Raw genomic sequence first — 21,227 nt, 5'->3', positions numbered from 1 at the left:
TTGTAATGTAGACGGGAGGTGAGGGAGCACTGATCTCTGTGCTCTTGTTGCTCTGCTCCCTTGAGCAACCTGCAGTGATATCTTGAGTTGGAATATAGCATCACTCCAGTCCTGACATCCCCAAATGGTGCATGAGTTAATAGGACAAAAAGATGAGTCACAGCAGCCACACTGCACCCCAGGGAAAGGATCCACTCCAGCTCTCCCAAAGTTAGGGAGACTGGGAAAAGTTATGTGTCTGCCAATGTATGTGTGTGTCTATCGGTGTATGCATATGTTTCTAACAGTGTATGTGTGTATCTGTCAATGTGTGTGTGGTGTCTGAGAGTGTGTGTCTGTCAAGGAGTGTGTATGTGTCTGTCAGTTAATGTGTGTGTGTGTCTGTCAGTGTATGTCGAATCAATTAGAGTCTGTGTCTGTCAGTGTGTGTGGTTTTCATTGAGTGTGTGTGACTGTCAGTGTGTGTTTGTCAGTGAGTGTGTGTATGTCAGTGTGTCTTTCAGTGAGTATATGTGTGTCTTTGTGTGTATGTCAGTTTTTGTGTTTCTGTGAGCTTGTCTGTGAGTCGGTGGGTGTCTTTGAGTGTGTCTGTAACTGTGCATATGTCAATGAGTGTGAGTGTTTGTGTGTCTGTCAGTGAATGTGTGTGTGTGTCAGTGTTTGTCAGTGAGAGTGTGTGTCTGTCAATAAGCATGTGTATGTCAGTGAATGTGTCTGTGAATGTGTGTGTGTGTCTGACAGAGTGTATCAAATCAGTGAGGGTGTGTGTCTGTCAGTGAGTGTGTGTATGTCAGTGAGTGCATGTCTATCTTAGAGTGTTTGTCTGTCAGTGAGTGGGTGTCTGTCAGTATGTGTCCTTCAGTGAAAGTGTGTGTTCGTTAAACAGTGTGATTGAGAGTGTGTGTGCTTAACAGAATTAAGTAGTAAGAGCCGGAGCTCTAAGAGAAAAAGGTGGAGCCTAAAGAAAAAGGAGTGGAGTTTATATAGTAAACAGGATTAGGTAGGAATAGCCAGAGCTCTAATAGGAAAAGGCGGTTCCTAAAGAAAAAGTGGTGGGTTTTACAGAGTAACAGGAAAAGGTGTGGCCTTGGCAGGAAGAAGCGCGGTCAATTTATATAAGGAGGCTGTCAAAGTTTAGTCATGCATGGGGCAGCAAAAAAATAAAAAAATACACCACTGGATTTAGGCCTAAACCTTGCAGAAGAATATAGCTGAACCAGCAAATTTGCTTTCAGCCATCATGCCATGCAAAGTGACGAAGGGAAATATGCCTTCAACAAAAAACAAACAAACAGTTTTTAGCAGATATTGCAGTAGTGAATAAGAAGATATAAACCTTGATGGGCAGACTGAAAACCAGTAAGTAGAATGTGGCAGACTTTAGATTAGATAGACTTTAACAAGGAAAACATATTAAGATCTTATGTCCCTACAGCAGGTGCTCTTTGTACTTTATTAGTCCAGAAAGATGGGATGCTATACAAGATTGTGACAGATGTTCTTCCACCTACACATACCTGAGATACTCCTATGTATCCCCAGATGGAAGGAAGATAATGGCTGATAGACTTAAGCTGCACTTTCAATACAGTTTGGGTGGTGTAATTTCTGTTTTAACAGAATTTCATCTTCTATTTCTTTACTGTTCCTCTTCGATATGATCATATTTTTATTTCTTCAATTTACTATTGCTTTGAACAAAGTAATTTTCTCAACACTGTAAACTTTCAAAAGTTTAAGTGTATACAGTTTTTGAAATCAGATCAGTATCTGTCCTATATATGGCTCCAGCTGTAGGCTTTGCTAATAGACATTGTGTCTTATGACTTCACATTTCTATGCTCCTTATAAGACCTTAAGAGATATTGTGAACAAGAAACATAAAATAACATAAATGCTGGTGTAAATGCACTTATAGTATTTTGTTTGACTTTCTTGTTCTATATGTAATGCATAATAATGTGCTGTGTTATTACATTTGCAATAAATACAGATTGTAATTAAAATAAACAATCTAGCACTATAATTACATTGAAAACAGGTTAGGTCAGCAACTGGATATGAAGAATGTAATCAAGAAAACATCAAAATCACAAATATGCCATGTCAGCAATTTGATTCTCAGTATGTGGACAAACAGACTTTTTATCATTAGAAGTTTTGGAGCTTTTCTATTTTATTCTTGAGTAAGAAATGTAGAATTTTTTTTAACATTTTAAGCATTTCCCCCTGTGATCTTGATCTCCTTAATTCAAAAAAAAGTTTTATTTCCTCCTGTGATCCAACTTTGATCTCCTTTATTTAAAAATTTTGGGGGGCGGGGCTTAACCGCATACTAGAGCAGACACCATTTCCTAAAGCTCCCTAGGCAAACTGCCAAAGTCCTCTAAACATAACGGGCATCAGTGCTCATACGACGGCTACGACCCAAAACTTACCCCTGAGTGGTATACGGAGCCGATACCTGCTGTTCTTCCAGCAATGCAGGCAAAAATGGTGAAAGAAAAGACTTGCCACTTACCACTTCCCCCAAAGCCTTGGACTCGAGGACTGGTGGAGCACCCCACAGTCCCTGGACACGAGGGAAAGCACCATCAAAGCCACAATGCTAAGCCCACTATTGGAAGTCCTAGAAACTACCGCCAGGTACGCCTTGCCACTCCCAAGGTATCGTGTCCCTGCTCCAGAGACAGGCCCCGAGCAAGGTGGCGGCCCAGGAGTCCCACACACCCATAACTGAACCCGAGGCCCTCACACAGGAGGTAGCTCAACCTCATCCCAAGCAACAGGGCCCCGAGCAAGCAGTTCAAATTTACCAAGATTTCTCAACCCTGGTAACTAAGCAGAACATTAAGACCCTCCTTGCTGATTTTCGCCAGACCTTCGCAGCTGATATTGAAGTGATCCAGACTGACTTACAGATGGTGACTGACTGGGTCCATGCCACAGAAGAGGACGTCATAGAAGTGAAACAGGTAGTGTCTACTTTAAGAGACTCGCTTCAAGAAGTACAGTAAACCCAACAAGCCTTCACCACATAAATTGCCATGCTGGATGATCGATCCAGGTGCAACAATTTTGAAATCAAAGATCTGCCTGAAGCTGTCAAATTGGATGAACTGCCACATTACCTGAGGCGTCTGGCGGCCTCACTGTTACCACCGCCACAAGCCAAAAAGCTCATGTTCGATGGAATGCTCCACCTCCTGAAATCACCTAGGGCACCAGGTTCGGCTGTAAGTGACATTCTAATTCACTGCACCCTCGCACAAGATAAAAGAGCACTTCTAGCTGCGCTGCGAGACAAGACACCTTACTTATATAAGGGCACTGGCCTCTCATTCTACCAGGACCTCTCGAGATCCACTCTGCAATTGAGACTCTTACTACTCCCAGTAACAAGCCAGCTCAGGAATTCCAGAGAAGCCTACAACTGGGGGACACCTAGATCCCTCAGTGTGGTTCATAATGGGACAGTTCACAATCTATCCTCAGTCGAAGAAGCTCCAGCCCTGTTCAGGGCATTGGGAATGCCTGCACCTAATGGAGATCAAGATGATCGCAGGAACCCAGCTGCAGTAGATCCTTTCACGCCACAGCGCTACCCGGTGATGCCCACAGGGACATGACTGAGAATCAGGGCACTGCAAACACAAGCAGCCAAGTGCTATGACCTCCCTGTTTTGTTAACCTTATATTGTTTCAAAGTTTTATTTTTGGTTTGCATGAGTACCAATGTCTAGCCACCTAATAGGGTCCCTTTACGACAGAGAACACCGTCGGGAATCTTCCACCGTCAACCATGTGGGTAAAGAGGCTGCTCAGCATGATAGGGCTCTGGCTCTGTGCCTGCCTCACATCTCCCCCCCCCCCCCCCCAACCTCCTTGGTTAGGGGTACCTCAAGCAAGAGCCAGACAATCTCCCACATATTGTGGGTGCACTGCTGCCACAAGGCCATGTACACGCTCGACTAGATGCCCTATAGGCGCATAGCACATCATCAGGTGCTACAACAAACATTTCACAAGCAGTATCCAGCCCTACTTCTAAGCTTTAGAGGCCCTTCATTATAAACCAGGGCTTTCACAGCCCCATTAAAAACCCAAACACACAGGTATCGCCCTATGACCCAAACAGAAAATCCTTGCCAATATTTGTTTGCTGCAGCAAATCATGGTTGGCCACTGGGGACACGTTGAACATGTATACTAGTTTAAAATCAGTTCTATAACCTAATTTACTTACCCCTCAACATAAGAGAGGCTACCGCACCTAGACGGAGGAACTAACTTGTTAATACCATGCAATTATATTGTTAGCTACTGTTTACCACAAATTTTACTATGTACAAATGTAGTGCCACTCCGACTTCTTTTTTGTTTTTACTTTCTGTACAATGCCGTAATGCCTCAATAAATGAAAGACTGACAAAAAAAAAATTAAGTTTTATTTTTTCCCCCTGTGATCAAACTACAGTTAGGTATATGTGAGGCTCTGGATTTTACAATATACCTTTGAATGTATGGAGTATGTAACTAAATTCAAGTATTTCAATTCAATAGTATTTCTATGTATTTGGATCCCTAGTCTCTTTATCTCCTAATGATTTAAAACAGGGGGTTACTTACTGACATATATGTCCTTTGGCTAGGGAGATCTACAATATATTCAAAAGAAACAATATTGAATATACTTTTAGTGAAGCAATTCAGCATCTATCACACTCCTCACACTCTCCACTAAATGTAAGGGACTTCAACCCCTATCGGCCTTGACCAGAATTAAATAATCCATCATATTCTCTATTTTTATACTTACCTATTTGATCATGTCTACTATATGTGGAGACTCTCTTTGTATTAAAATACTTTGTTTTTTATATTTATATTTAAAAAAACTACGGTTAACCTAACATCTGCAGTCTTACGCTTTATCTGGAGAAGGATTTGTATATAGTGTATCTGTATCACCCATTTGCTGTGAAATATGGGATAGACTATGTCTCTCCCACTCTGTACTAGGGCCAATTTGGAGTGCTGTCTTTTAGGGTCTTCCAACTCACTCCCGCTAGACATAATGGCAATGTAGGATCGAGCATTCGATCCACCCCCTTTGATGTCAATAGACCTAGCGCTTGATCCTCCCCCTATGATGCCAGAGATGTGGATTGGCCAATACATGACAGAGGAGGGGCACCATTCCCTTAAACTTTTTTTGCTCAGATTTCATATGCTCTTGAGAAAGGCTTGTTAGAACGCCGAAACACGCATCGAGCCTAGGTGCCACTGTGCCACTCTGCTTTTTTATTTTACTAGTTAGAATGGAAAACCAACAGTAATGCTCATATTTATGCAGTAATCACTTTCTTTCTTTTTCTTCCGTTGTGTAGCAGGGAACTTCTATAAATCTAATAGGGGAGGGACTGCCTTGAAGCAGTGGGTAGCCTAGAGGAGTGAGATATACTATACACTTGTCTGTGTATCCTATATTCCTTTCCTCTCTTTACCCTTACCTTCTATATATGTATACAAGATAAAAGAGCACTTCTATTTATACTTACATATTAAAGGTCTGGATTCAATCTTTTCATATTGGCCGTTGCCTAAATTGACAAATAATCCTTTTGATGTGCAGTATTTATTTGGGGAGTTTCTTATAGCGTTTAAACTTGCTTTTGAACTCACTGATCTAATATATTAGATCTGCCATTTGGAGAGCATACACAACAAGCAGAACCCTTTGTAGGGTCTAATTGAGGCACCATAGGGTGGGTCTATTTCAATTCTGTGGTGTGTGTATTAGTGTGTACAGACCCTTGGATACTGCTATAAGTAACACAATAGGGATTATTTTTACCATCACATACCGCTAGTTATTGACCCCTCTAGTATCATCAACTTTCTATTTATATTGGTGTGTTGTGCCCCTTTGTGGATCAGACACATCGTACTGTTCTATTTTCATTTGCTGACCTCCAATTTTGCCTTTGAGTTCCCACAGTTTCTGTCTGTTATATATTATGGATACAATTTACAGTATATGCTACTAGTGAAGGATAATGAGATCTTCATATTTGATGTATTAGGACTTGAACATCTAAGACTGTACCTGGTTCCCCACTCTTTCTTTTTATACTACACACTTCACATTTTTGGCACTTTTCACTAATTTGTTTGTTTTTTGTGGACATATTTATACCGCTTTTCCAATAAAATGTTACAGATTCTCTCCTACTTTACAATGATTTTTAACTGGGGGTAATCTAGTGAAAGTGAGCCATTTTTATGATGAGCTATATCTTCACTATCTTTTGACTTAATACATTTTAAGCATGCCTCTTTCTTTGGATAGAAAATGATTGTCAATTGGATATTGCATGGGTACACTCAATTGTGGTTACTTACAGGGTAACTCTTTATCCAAACATGCATACTTGTTAATGCATATAATTATTCATTGGAAAAAGATCCATTTACTAAAATGTGCACAAATATTTAGTCCCAATAATTACCTTTCATTAGCTGCAGAACTGACCTCTGTGGCTGATGAAGATCCCTTTACTTTTAGCTGAGCACTGACTTCTTTGTCCATCAAATATTTCTTGCAGAAGAGCTTTGAGGAAAAATCTCCTGTTCAAGGCTTTTCAGAGAGATAAATAGTTTATTTAGATTTATATATTTGAATAACAGTTTCCATGAACTGACTTGCTTAATGATACTATTTTGGACAAATCTTTTTTTTTTTTTTTTTACAAGTCTCTCCCAATCACTGAATGGAATAGATATATTACACATAAGCATTTTTCCAAGTGCTTTTTTTCACTGTTTAATTACAACAGATGTATGTTAGAATCAGCCAGTATCTTATTGAGCATGAAAGCACTGAAGTCCAACAATTAAAGGTGACCTATGCACCTAGGAAAAAAACAGAACTAATTTATGTTTTTATTTTTCCTTTACTAAGGAGTTATAGAGGTAAATTGTTTGAGAATCAGGCAGTAGGAGCTTTGATTCTAAGGGATGGACTCTCTTGGCAGAATTGATATTATCTATTTCGTAAACATTGAAAACCCTAACTCTGCTAAGAGAATACATTGCATAAGCCTGCCACAAAGTCAATGAACCCCATGTGGCAGGCTTATGCAATGTATGATCATATAATGTAGCTAAACGCCCATTATTTTTTCATAGATTAGGTGTTTTTTAAAAAATGAATAAAATCTGTCAACATTGAAGTTGCTCTTTAGTGGATAAATGAGTGCGCTGGATCTTGCCTATTGTATAAATTGTCCCCCCTCAGCACCCCATTTATGCATGTTCAGGTGAGTGCAGCCCCCTGCTTTCATATATATTCTATTCAAACTGTAACATATTGTTTCTTTTTATGCTGGATATATATTTAACAGTTTATAAGTTACAGCAGTATGTATATTTCTTTGTGTGCACTTTTGAGTGAAATATTATTTTATTATATGTATGTGCCGAAGTGAATTTTAGATTTTATGGTTCTCAAGTACATTATTAAATTGTATATTGTAGCATAAGATTGTTTTTTTTATGAACACCTAAAATTCAGAGCTCACTGAATCACAAGACTAGTTGGAAATACATGTTATATTCTTTCTAAAATGTAAAATATTTTTCGATTAACACATAATTACAGTATCAGATTATTGTATGTAAGCATAATTGCTTTGCAACAAAATACAGCAAAATATTTCATTTTGTACTTTTATAATGGTTAAAACTGTAAATCCTTCATCACAAGATATATCTTTTAAGTCTTATTTCTGGGAGATATGCCAAAGTGCATAGATGTTTTTTTGCTAATATTTTACATGTAAGCATCCATGTTGTGGCTACATAATTGCTAAAAGACAAGCTTAGACATCTAAACGCTGAATACAAACAATTACAGCGAATAAGCAATTTGTTCTCATTCATAAAATGCTTATAGGCAAAATTGTATAATCTCGTTTATCTTGTTAACTAGAGACAGAAGTTCAAATACACTCGGGTGGTCAGTTTATTTATTTATATTTTCTTATGAAGTGTATTACCGGGAGTAATATAGGATTTCTGTTTTTTCACGTGTGTCAGTATAACATACACAAATGTACAATTATGATATAATTATCCTTTTTATACACAACATTCACTTATTCTCAAAATGTTTGCTTGATACATTGAAAGCTGGTGACTCTGTTTGTTTGCATAGATTGTATATCATTCAAATTGTACTTTTTTTTTCTATGCTAATTTTAGATTATTTAAATGACACAGAACATAGAGACCACACTACTTAATATTAGTGCATAGAATGTGTACATGTCTAAGATAAATACTTCCATGTACGCAAAAATTATTATTGAATATTCACTCACCATGTTGGTGCCAGTGTTCATGTAATAATGACTTAGTACCTTTTGAAATATTTATAGACATACATACTGCATGTCAATAACACTCAGTTTCAAGTTCAAAATATTTTTGTTGTTTCTCTTTACAGTACATCAACATCAAGCAGTGAAACAACTACACAAAGAAGGAGAAACTACAATGTATCTATAGAGGCCTAGAGGGATAGCTTATAAATGCGTCTCCTGCGAAAATGTACTTTTTCAAGATATGAATGTGTCTCTTGAATGCAACAAACTCATTGATGCTCTACCCCTGAGGCCTCTGTATGCACAATGTAACCTTTCCTTATGAAGCAGACTTGTGATAGAGTATGGTGTTCTTGTTTATACAACTACAAATAATCTTTTATATTATCTGTATGAAATATTAGAAGACAAGGCATATTGCTTTTTCACTGATAAAATGAATAAACATACGAAGCAGCAACATTATTTAAATTGACATATTTTATCTTTACAAGAAGTTCTTGTTTTATCATTTGATGCCAGCTACATACTTCATATTTTATATAAATGTTTGCATTTATTGGGGTGTATACATTGTATATTAAAGCTTAATGCACAAAAAAGCAGTGCCCCTTGCTCCTTTTTGAAATGTTGGGCCCTTACATTATTCTTCACTTTCCTGTTAATAGGGGGAAGGATGGGGAGGGACTATTTCCCAGGCCCTTTCTGGGAATTATTGGGGTTCATGAGGACTCCACTTTTTAATTTTAAATGTCATATTTTAATTATTTTTTTCTTTTCCTTTTGTTGTTGTAGCCCTCAAATAATTAAAATTGATCTAGGTTGGTGTTGCTATAGTAATTGTGCTTCCATCCAGTAAGTAAAGTTACCCAAAGTATCTGTACAATATAAGGTTTTGCAGGTTGCTATAGAGCTAGAGAAAGGGAGGTCTTTTTTCCCTCTCCATAACTCCTAGTAATGTGCTAGATAGAGTAGAAAAGAATGCCATGTACAGTGGTACAGAGAAAGAGAATGGGGCAAGAATAGTGCAATATTTTTTTGGGGTTCCCTTTTAGCACCAGAGTAGCCAGAAGGTAGATCCTCAACTGTTGTGCAACTCACATGATGTTTTGCCAGTTGGGGAGTTACCATTTTCCTATCCATGCAGGGTTGCATTTGTAAAAAGTGTTTGTGCGTTTTAATGTAAGCATGTCTTTGTATGTATTATATGTGCGTGTTGTATGTTTTGTGCCAATTTGAATGCAATGGTCTGTTTTTATGTAATGTTGGCATTTTAATACAGATGTGCATTTGTAGTGTGTGTTTGTGTGTAGTTTGCAGTTTTGCATTTGAATGCAGGGGCTTGTTTGTATGTAGTACTGACATCTGAATGCAGGTATACTTTTGTGTGTAATATTGGCATTTGACTGCAGGGCTGTATTTGTATATAGTGTTGGTGTTTGATTGCACTAGTGTATTTATGTATGCATTTAGTAATGGTGTTTTGAATGTTGGGACATATGGCATATAAACATACACTGCCACACACATAATGAGACAGATACACATAAACACTGACACCGGGGATTTTTCCATTTCACATATTTAGACCCAAATTTAACAAACAGGTTCTTACTATAACGTGGTATTTAAAGAATATACCCAATTATCTGTGATATCTGGACCATAGATATCATCTCTCTTAATCTGGTATCACAATTCTGATTAAATAATGTGTTAAAATATTCATAACACATTCATTCATAAATCTATATATTATTATTTTCTTATTTTTAAATTTACACTTTTTTATTTAGATTTGACATCAAGAGAATACATTATTTAATTTTATATATACATGTGCCTGATGGTTATATATATATATATATATATATATATATATATATATATATATATATACTACAAACCCTTTCTGAAAATACATTTCATTCACGCAAGCTTCTTTGTCCATATTTCTTAAGTATATTTTCATGTCATATATACTTAAAAGCTGGCCTTTTAATAGTCCATGAGGACTAGATAGTGGAATGATGCTCTAGGTTGTAAACCTTTAAAGTCAATCTTTTCAACCGCATGCGTTATTTTTGTTATATTTGTTGTTATATCTTTCTTATGACTATATGTGCCATTGCTACTATTAATCTATTGTTATGAAACATGATCATGGAATTTGAATAATATTCTGGAAAGAAAGACAGAAGGAAAGAAAGAAAGACAGACAGAAAGAAAGAAAGAAAGAAAGAAAGAAAGAACAAAAGATGAGTAGCAAAATAATATTAACAACAATTATAGAAATATTTGAGCTGCTGATACATTTTGACGTTTGACCATTTTCCAAAATAAAACCAGTAAAATTAAAAATGTTATTCTTTCTTGGTTTTATATTTTACTTTTGCAGAGATCACCGCTACATGGTTCTAGATTTAAAATAACTTTTGTGATTTTACAGAACAACAGATTGCAAAAATATATGGATTAAAAATCCTAGAAGGATTTCTATATATGCTATCAATGTAATCTCTAAGCTGTCAAAACTGCACACTGATATGGGCAGTTTGGCATTTTCAATGAACTCTAGGTCGCTAAGTACACATTGAATAAAAGTAATATAACTACACATCATTAGAGCTAGTTAAAATGTGGATCTAATCTAAATATAAAATGTGCAGTAACGATATAGAAATGAATTACCTACTTTTAAATGCAGGATTTTCAAATAATGTCGTGAGCCAAACAGTTTATATTTATATAGAATCATTACAGAAATTAGTAAAGTAGTGCTCAGCAAATTATAGCCTTTTAAAAATGAAAAACTGACTATGAATGTATCTATTTTCTCTGTATGTTACTTCTCAAAGAACATTTGATTTGTTAATTCCTATGCAATGTCTGCAGCTGTCTAACTGTAGTGAAAGTGACCAAGTAGAATCATTAAAATATTATTTAAAATCAATGCATAAATGGAGAAGGTTAAACACATATAAAATTATATATAATAAAAAATACATTAAGTAAAACATGGAAAAATAGAAAAAGTAGGTCAGATTCAATATGCATCAACAGCATCTACAGTGCGACACTTATTCAGCATAATTCGAAAATATGTTGTTTTTTTTTGTAATACTCATGTTATAAATTATATTTAATGTAATATTTCTCTGAAGGTCAATGTGTTTATTACCCCGTTACAGCACTGTATAATTTCAGGAAGTTCTTATATAATATTAATATTATTAATAAAAGATCTCCATAGTATAAGTCAATATTGTCTTGTCATCAACTAATGTAATTTATGACGTATAAACCATTTTCTATTTTAACAAAAACAGGCAGTAAATCCTAATTTTGAATACATGTTCCTTTTAACCGGTTAAGGACAGAGACAATTGTACAAGTTCTGATCAAAACAAAACATAAAAACAACCTGGAATTTGTGCTATATGTCTGTTTAACCATAATTCACCTCTTTCATATTAAGTGAACCCACACTTATTATATATCATTTTGTTCAGGAGAAATAGGGATTTCATTTCACATCAAATATTTATATAAGAAAAATAATTTAATATGAATAAAATGTATGAAAAAAAAATTGAGACATTAAGAGATTCTTTTAGTTCTGAATTGCATTTTAACTGTGAATGCCATAATACTGTTAGCTTTTGCTGCAATACAATGTACATATTTGTATTCAGCTATATCTAACGAGTACAAAAGTACTTCCATGTACAGGTTTTATGGTTTTGGACAGTTACAGGGTCAAACATAACACGTTACATTTTTCAGTTTATACACATTGAAATTTGCCAGATTAGTAATGTTACGCTTGCGACTGTATAGTAGCCCAGCAATGAGAATTACCCCCATGATGGAATACCATTTGCAAAAGTAGAGAACCCAGGGTATTCAATATGGGTAATGTCCAGTCTTTTTTAGTAGCCACTTAGTCACAATCACTGGCCAAAATTAACTTTCATATATGTTTTTGGGAGAAAAATGCAAAAAACAAATATGAACATGATTTGATCAGGATATGCACTAATATTAAGTAGTGTGGTCTCTATGTTCTGTGTCATTTAAAGAATCTAAAATTAGCATAGAAAAAAAAGTACAATTTGAATGATATACAATCTATGCAAAATATTGAATACCCTGGGTTCTCTACGTTTGCAAATGCTATTCCATCGTGGGGGTAATTCTCATTGCTGGGCTACTATACAGTCTCAAGCATAACATTACTAATCTGGCAAATTTCAATGTGAAAAAACTAAAATGCAAGCCTTATATTTGACTCTAACTTTCCAAAACACTGTAAAACTTGTACATGGGGGTACAGAGGCAGTTCAGGGGCAGAGGCAGCAGCTTCAGACTTGAATACAATTAAGATTTTACCATATTTAGGGAGGGCTAGGGGGGCTAGATGGTGGTTTTAACACTATAGGGTCAGGAATAGATGTTTGTGTTCCTGTCCCTATAGTGTTCCTTTAATTTGCAAGCACTATATTTAACCCTGTAACTTTCCAAGATACCATAAAATCTTTGCATAAGGACAGGAATGTTAGTTTTTTATTTTCCTGATCAAATCATGACAGCATTAAATGGATTCTATAGTATAAGGAATATAACTTTGTATTCTTTATACTATAGTTCCCTCTACCTCTCCACTCCCTCATGCCCCCATCAGCACTGGATTGACACTCCTCATTCTCTGATGTCATTTAACAAGGGGGTTGGGATAATGCGCATGTACTATAATGCTTTATGGGGATTTAACTGATGCTGAATTTCCTCATGCCGAGCGTGAGCAAAAGTCAGTTAGCCACCAAGAAGTGCCTCTAGTGGAAGTTTTAGTCCTACAATGTAATCATTGCAGTTTCTCTAAAACTGAAATGATTTACATTGCAGGATTAAGAGGGACAAGGACACTGCACCTAGACCACTTCAAGTAGCTGAAGTGGTCTGGGTGCTATAGTGTCACTTAAGTTATTTGGTAATATTCAAGCTTTATATGTAATTGTATGGAAACATAATACATATTTAGATACTAGCTAAAAGGTACACAAAACATGCCTGAGCGGAAGAAAGCAAATAAATATCAAAATCAAAGATTCCCAAAACAGATGAGCAGAACATCAATTGGTTATTCAGTCCTACTATATCTCATTCACATGGGATATCCAAGAAAGCCCCTATAATAGTGAAAAAAAAAGAGTTCAAGATAGCAAGACCTATAAAAGGATATATCCTTCTACCATATATCTTTACCAATTATGTGCCAATTGCCTGGCAGAGTAAGAGACTGTGACAACAGGAATGAAATATGTATAATGTCCACAGTTGTAGTAAATTACAGCCACAAGAATATCAATGATTGGTAGGTCATGGTGCTATTGTAGAATTACCTAAAAATCACATAGACTAGAAGACATGAGAACGGAAACAGGAGCAGGGAGCTTGGAAACCACTAAGATTTCTAGTTATGAATGACAGAAGAAAAGCAACTTCAAATAGGAACCCCGATTAAAAATACAGATGGTTAGAACAAATAGTGCCACTAGAGATAGATTTAGGAATTCAATCATTATACATAGCCACCAAATATGGCACAACTCCCTAAATGGCACATGGTAGAAAAGTTCAGACACTGCTGCTTATGACAGAACAATATCCTGTTATCAAAAGAAAGAAAATCCAAATCACACTTTACTGAAAAATTATGCATTTGTTTAAAACAGAATTCTCACTGCCTCTCTGCATTTTATTCTATATCCTGTAGGCCTGTTGTTAAGTAAACAATAGAACTATAACTGAATGTAAGAAAAAGCAGAGCCTAATAGCACTTACCATATATTCCTTGCTTGAAAATCATCGAACAAAAGAAGATCATTTGAATAGTGGGATAATGCCATGATGGAGAAATGTGAAACCTCAAAAACACAGACACTACCATATAATGACTAAATTTTACAAATATCAGGACCTTACTCTAAGAATCTTTAGACTAGTCTTTGCATATACACATGGCATAAAGCCATGTTGCCATATGCATTCTTGCATGCACTCATTGCCATTCGGGATATGTTCAGGTACATGACAGTTTTATTGTTGTAAGTGTTAATCATACAGGTACCATTTTATAATTACATGTGATAGTATTTGTTCAGAAATATTGATAATATTAGTAAAGTATTTTATTACATATCACAAATGCTCGTAACATTTCTTACACATAATTGACTAGAATATATAATATTATATACCATTTGTATATCAAGACACAAATTGTACATAGATAAAAATATGTTATTGCTGTTATTAAGTTTCCCTCATTACTTTAATTAAATAAACTAGAAACAGGCCACCCTCACAACAATGAGTACATATGTATGTATATAAACTGCAACTGAAATGTTGCCCTGAATTTGGTAAAAATGATATAACCTTTGCATGACCCTGTATAGTTTTTATGTACATTTTGGCACAGTCAGTTATTTATTGGTGTGTTAAGCTTTTCCTCGGCATTATTTTCTTAAAAATAAAAAAATAATAACAACAACAAAAACGGTTATGCTTAGAATTACACTATGCTTTTTTAAAGTGTACCCATATTACTTATATGTGCTCATCCCCATCAATAAAAGAATTGCTGAATTTGTATGTATGGAAAAAAGTCAGTTGTATCTTATCTTTTATTATACTTTCTTTATAAACTGCATGATATGAGAGTACTGTAACCTTACTATGTATGTAATTTCTATTTTCCTGGTTTTCAGCTGAATTGTAATTCATCAACATTTTGGGTTGTTGGCGTAGGGTTGTCCAAATTCCCTAATTCTGAATAGCTTTATGACCAAATCAAGAAGCAAGCAAAAAAAAAAAACAACAATAGATGAGTCGGTTTGGTTGTTTGTAATTCGGTTTTCTGGCCCTGGCACCCCAAAACACCATAATTGATGATTAATGGACAAACACTGAATCAAATACGTGTATAAATCAAACAATAAAAGGCCAGAGATCATCCATGCTTATTGCTTAAAATTCAAACCAAATGCATAAAAATAAGAGAATGCTTGAAAATAAATAATATTTTATAAAATATATATATTGCCAAAATACAGTATGCAATGATACATTTTTCATGGGACTAGCATAATATTTCAAAGATAAGCTTTAGAGAGTTTTCCTCTCTTCTTCAGGTCTGAAGTAGAAGCAATACTGATCAATCCAATACTGATGTTGGAGAATGGCTTTTTCTGGCTATTCTCAGCCAACCTGCACCTTTCACTTTCAGGCACATCTTCGGCTATTTATGACACCCTACCCCTTCCCTTCTTTAACATCAGTTGTTTTAAGTGTTAAACTCTATCAAATTGATGAGGATTGCTTCAGACCTGAGGAAGAGAGGAAAAGTCTCAAAAGCTTGTCTTTAAAATATTATTTTAGTCCAATAAAAAGGTATCATTGCATACTGAAATACTCTGGTATTTTGGTATTTTGTCTACTGGACTAATACGGCTAATCCAATCTCACCCACAGATCATATATATATATATATATATTTGTGTACGGGATTATGGAAAGGGGCGTGTATTCCCAATAGGTTTAGTTTTAACAAATAATAGTCGGTTGAGGTGTGCCGAAACCGACGAGAGGCTAGGCCTGCAAAAAAGAGGGCCCGCCTGGTTATGATGAACTGATAAGAGGGTGTGGTGGGAGGGGAACTTCCGGATCGACGAAGACATGTGAGTGGGGACTAGTTAGCTTATATAGGGCTGTAAATCCCTCCCACAATTTCAGGCAAAAGCCTTCTATTTGTGTACGGGATTATGGAAAGGGGCGTATATTCCCAATAGGTTTAGTTTTAACAAATAATAGTCGGTTGAGGTGTGCCGAAACCGACGAGAGGCTAGGCCTGCAAAAAAGAGGCCAAAAAGTATGTAACGATTATGTCTTTATTAACATCACAATGGTAACATTATTTAGACATTCTGTGGAAAGCGAGTCTGATCTCTTCCTCTGGGTTTGGAATGTACCGGATTTCCAGCGTCCCATTCTTTTAATTATATGTGACGGGACATGGCTACTAGAAGCCGTGGTGGCTGCTCCGATGCGAAAAGAATGTCCTGAGAAGGAATTAGGATTGAGGCCGAGTCTAAGTAGTAATGCACGTATGTACAGCATAAAGTGTTTAGTAGTGAGTGGTTTTCCTCGTAGGGACAAAAGCGGCAGTTCTGGATTCCTATTCGGTTGACTTAACAATTTATCCAGCACCTGAACTGGGCAAAGTTTAGAACCCGTGGGGAAATACTTGATCTCCACGGGGGGACCTGTTTGATTAGTTTTTGTACGGGGAATTGTCAATATATAATAATCATTAATTTTGTACAAGTTTCTCTGTTTAAGGCAAGTGTCTGTGTCAGTTACCTTTTCTACTGAAAACTCCTTGGGCCGTAGGAACCCGAAAAAGGCCAAGTAAGCTGCGGATTTAATTATCAGATTAGTAGAATTTTCAAAGGGGTTTTTATCTAACAGCTTAGAGATTCTTTCGAAGATGTTACCATCGATTGGGAGTCTTACGAGGGTTTTATGGTTACTTAGTCTCTGTATACCCTTAAGAATGTTTTTAATTGGGTATGTGGACAAGAAAGGGGTCTTGTCTGGATAGAGCGTAAGCATGAAGTGTTGAATGCCTGTTAAGTATAGTTTGATGGTATTGTATGCGAGTTTTAATGAGATGTGGCAAAAAGTTGAAAATGCCACCATAGTTTCAACAGAAAATCGATTTATTATGTTGAAGTTGCGTACAAAGTTATTGAATATCTCAAATGCCCTATTGTAAGCCTTTTTAGTGTTAGCTGATAACCCGGCCTGAGCTAGAATTCTACTGTGGGCCAACAATAGATTTAAAGCATGACTAGATCTCTGAACTGCGGGGGAGTTTTGGGTTGTCTGTTCGCCGTAGGGTGAAGTAGGAAAAATTCCTGCAAATGGAAACGTGACAAAGCGTCAGCTGCATTGTTGAACATACCGGGAACATGTATACAACAAATGAAAAACTGCAAGTTCGCCGCCAACCAAGTGAGCTAACTCACCAAGTTCATTATAGACAGGGACTGAGATCGGCCTTTGTTAATTATATTGCAGGCTGCCAAGTTATCTGAATAACACCTAAGTGCTTTGCCCCTCCAAACCTCACCCCAAATGTGTGCTGCTGCCACTATGGGAAAAATTTCGAACAACGCTGAGGTTTTGTCGAAGTTATCTAGGGAACTAGTCTCAGGTGGCCAACTATCATAAACCCATTCATCCCCAAATATTGCTGCATACCCAACTGAAGCGGCGGCGTCAGTCCAAACCACTGGAGAATCATCGGAGATGGGAGGGATGAATAACGACCTGCCATTCCACGAGGATAAGAACAGTTCCCACATAGCTAGGTCAGCCCTTGCAGAACTGTCTAAACTGATCTTAGTGTCATCGTCAGGGAGGCCGTGGAGTAGCGAGAGCAACCTGGAGATGAAAGATCTGCCTTGCGGGATAATACTCATGGCAAAATTAAGAGAGCCCAAGAGAGACTGTAACTCTTTCCTGGTGCATGACCCAAGGTTGGTGCAGGTGCGAATGTAATCTAGAATCCTATCTACTTTGACCTGAGGGAGGCTGGCTTGCATGGTTTCCGAATTGATCGTGATACCTAAGAAGGTGATTTCAGTTTTAGGACCTTCTGTCTTATTAGAGGCTACCGGAACACCTAGTTCCTCGAATAAGGAGAGTGCCTTCTGCAGGCTGAGTGGTGTGCAGTAGTGAGGTTCGACGAACAGAAAGTCGTCGAGGTAGTGGATTACTACTGGGCACCTGCACTCGTTGAGTAAAAGCCAATTCAGGGTCTCTGCGAACATATCGAAGAGTTTTGGGCTACTTTTGGAGCCAAAGGTCAGCCTGGTTGCAAAATAGTATTCCCCTTGCCACTTAACTCCGTGAAGGTGCCAGAGCGACTGCTTAATGGGTAGCAATTTGAAAGCATTAGAGATGTCCGTTTTGCTTAACCAAGCTGCCTTACCGAGGTTAATGATGGCCTGAATGGCATCGTCTATCCTAGCGTAATGTAGTGAGAATTCCTCCGATGGAATAAGGGAATTTAAACTTGGGGAGGTGGAAGAGTGCGGTGCCGAGAAGTCGATTATTAACCTCTTTTTGTCGTTAAATTTACCCGTGGCTATGCCCAACGGACTTGTTCTCCAGGACGTGAAAGGAGGTGTGGTGAAAGGACCTATCATGAAGCCGCTACCCACCTCCTTATCGAGGAGAACCTTCAGAGAGGCTGGGTCAGACAATGCTGAATGCAGGTTAGGGCATTCTAGTGTGCCTGGAAGGAGTGCTACAAAACCTGTGTGAAAGCCTTTGGTGAAACCAGAGAGGAGAAAGTCCGCCAAGTGTGAGGAAGGATGTGTAGTCAGGTAACGTTGCAAATTAGGTACGTTTATTGGTGTAATTGCCTTTTTCGGAAACAGTTTGTTCGGGCACATTGCTTTAGCGTGAGCCCTGAAACAGATAGAGCAAACATGGAGCAACCTACAGGCGCTATAAGTACACCCCCCGTCATTAAAGTTATTGCAGACTTGCACTTTCCCAAGAAAAACTATAGGCCTGCCTAATTTGTCTTTAATATCCCTCTGACCAGAGTAGTCTGAGTTAGCAAAACTAGTAGACGGAGCTACTGCGGAACTGGGACAAAAATTGGAAGTGTGAGAAGCTGAAGCGCATATTGCACATGCTGGTGTCCTAAGCCCGGCGAAATGTCTACAAAATAATTCAGTGTCCAACTGACTCCAATCGGTGGGAGCGTTGAACTGTGCCAGTGATGCGGCTGATCTGGCTGAGAAAGACTTATGGTAGTCGTAGAACGCATAACCACCGTACTTGTAGGCAAGGTCCACCAGCTTGTGCAAGTATAAGTCCAGCTCTTCCCTGCGGAGTGGAAAAGAAGAGCAAATTACGTCCCTATACAACCCAAAGGCTAACACGAACTCGGGAATATTGAGTTTTTTGTTGAGCCTAGGGTCTCTAGCTCTCATCACCACTGAGATATCCTCGAAAGTGTAAGACCTGTTCTCGATGATATCCTGTGATGCGATGAGGAGGGAAGCTAAATTAACATCTTTCCCTTCAAGTATGTCCCGTTTAAGGTTCTGAGGGATCAAATGCACCGGATTAATTATGCTAGATTTTTTGGCGGGAATAGTAGTGGGGTTACCTCCGGAGCCGGGCTCTGGTTGCACCAGCGGAACCGGGATTTCAGTAATGTTGGTCTGGCCGGAGGCTTCCAGGGTATCCAACCTGTCGCCTATGCTGGCTACGGAAGCCACCAAAGAGGTCATCATGCCCCGAAGTTCTGCCAGACTACCCTGGATAGTACCGTCAGAACTAGGGCCTGGCAAAACCTCCGCATTTTGGGGATTAAGCAAACGGAAGAGTTCTGCTTTCCTGGCAGTAGCCGGGAAGGGAATGCTCCTTCTGTTCAGCTCGGCCGTGATCTTTGAAATGGTCCAGGATCTGTAGCTGGATGAGGCACCAGGCTCTCCTGGCTGGACGCTAGACCTGGACGGGACGCTTGCAATAGACTGTTCATCGTCTTGCGCTGAAGCGGTGGACATGCTATGGGCATGAGAGAAAACGTAGCGTTAGAAGGAGAGAGAAGGGAAAGCTTAATTAATTGTTTATTTATTTAATTATTGAATTTGTTTTGTGAGCTGGTTGGCTAGCTAGTGCCGTAGTGGCGAAGCAATTAGACTAGGTTGATGACAGGTGAGGCCCTACTAATTGCCAAGCGGCTTGAGAGGCTCTATCTATGAGTTGGCGCGAGGGGATTTCGTGGCCACTGAGCGTAGTGGCGGGGCGTTGGCCTCTCGGTGAATTGTAAGCATAAGACAGATTGGGGGTGACAGGTGAGGCCCTCTCTATGCCACAATGCGAGGCGGCTAGCTATGATTTGGCCCGAGGGGCGTGGAACCTCCGAAGTGAGGATGGGTGATGGCCTCGCGGGACCACTAACCTAAGGCGAAGAAGCCGGGGGAAACTACCGCTATTGGGCTCCTAAAAACCCTGAAACCAGCCACAACTAAACGGGATGGAGAAAATAGCCACGAGACTGAACGTGTTCGAATAAAGAGCGCTAACCTTACCTGAACGAATGAGATAGCGACAAGTAGTAGCCCAGACGACCCACAGAGTCAAAATACCCCTGTTAGCTTGTACTGCGGATGCCCCGAATTGTAGAGAAGGGACCCAGGTGACGTTTAAGAGAATACAAAAAATAAAAAACAAAATTCAGGTTAGAAGCCCCCCACTGTTTTTTTTTTTTTTTTTTTCAATTTTAATTTTTTTTTTTTTTTTTTTTTTAATTATTTTAATTATTAATAAAATACCTGTAAGATGATGCAACTATAATGGCAGAATTACCCCCGGGGATATAGGAGGAGAGAACGCAGAGGAGACCCAAGAAGTCAGTAACCACATGAAAATTTAGAGTCCAAAAGGAGCCAGCCAATTATATAACCAATTTAAGTGACCAGAAGCATTCATGTGAATTCATGGCAAACAAACCGTTCCCCATGCCCCCCCACTTGTACCCCATATATATGAAAAAACTAATCAACACAGGAAATATCAAGCCTTGTTATTACTAATGCCAGCGTGCAGCTGCCCACACAGCTTTAATATATAGGGTGGTACACATGAAAATACTCAAACGAACATTTAAATATGCAAATGCGTAATTAATGAGACCGGGAAGGAAGTAGCCGAAACGGCATGCACACGAGGATGGAAAGGCAAGCGTTT

The sequence above is a fragment of the Pelobates fuscus genome, chromosome 4, assembly GCF_036172605.1.
Source record: "Pelobates fuscus isolate aPelFus1 chromosome 4, aPelFus1.pri, whole genome shotgun sequence".
NCBI lineage: Eukaryota > Metazoa > Chordata > Amphibia > Anura > Pelobatidae > Pelobates > Pelobates fuscus.
The sequence above is the reverse complement of the archived record's forward strand: the minus strand, read 5'-3'. Positions refer to the sequence as shown.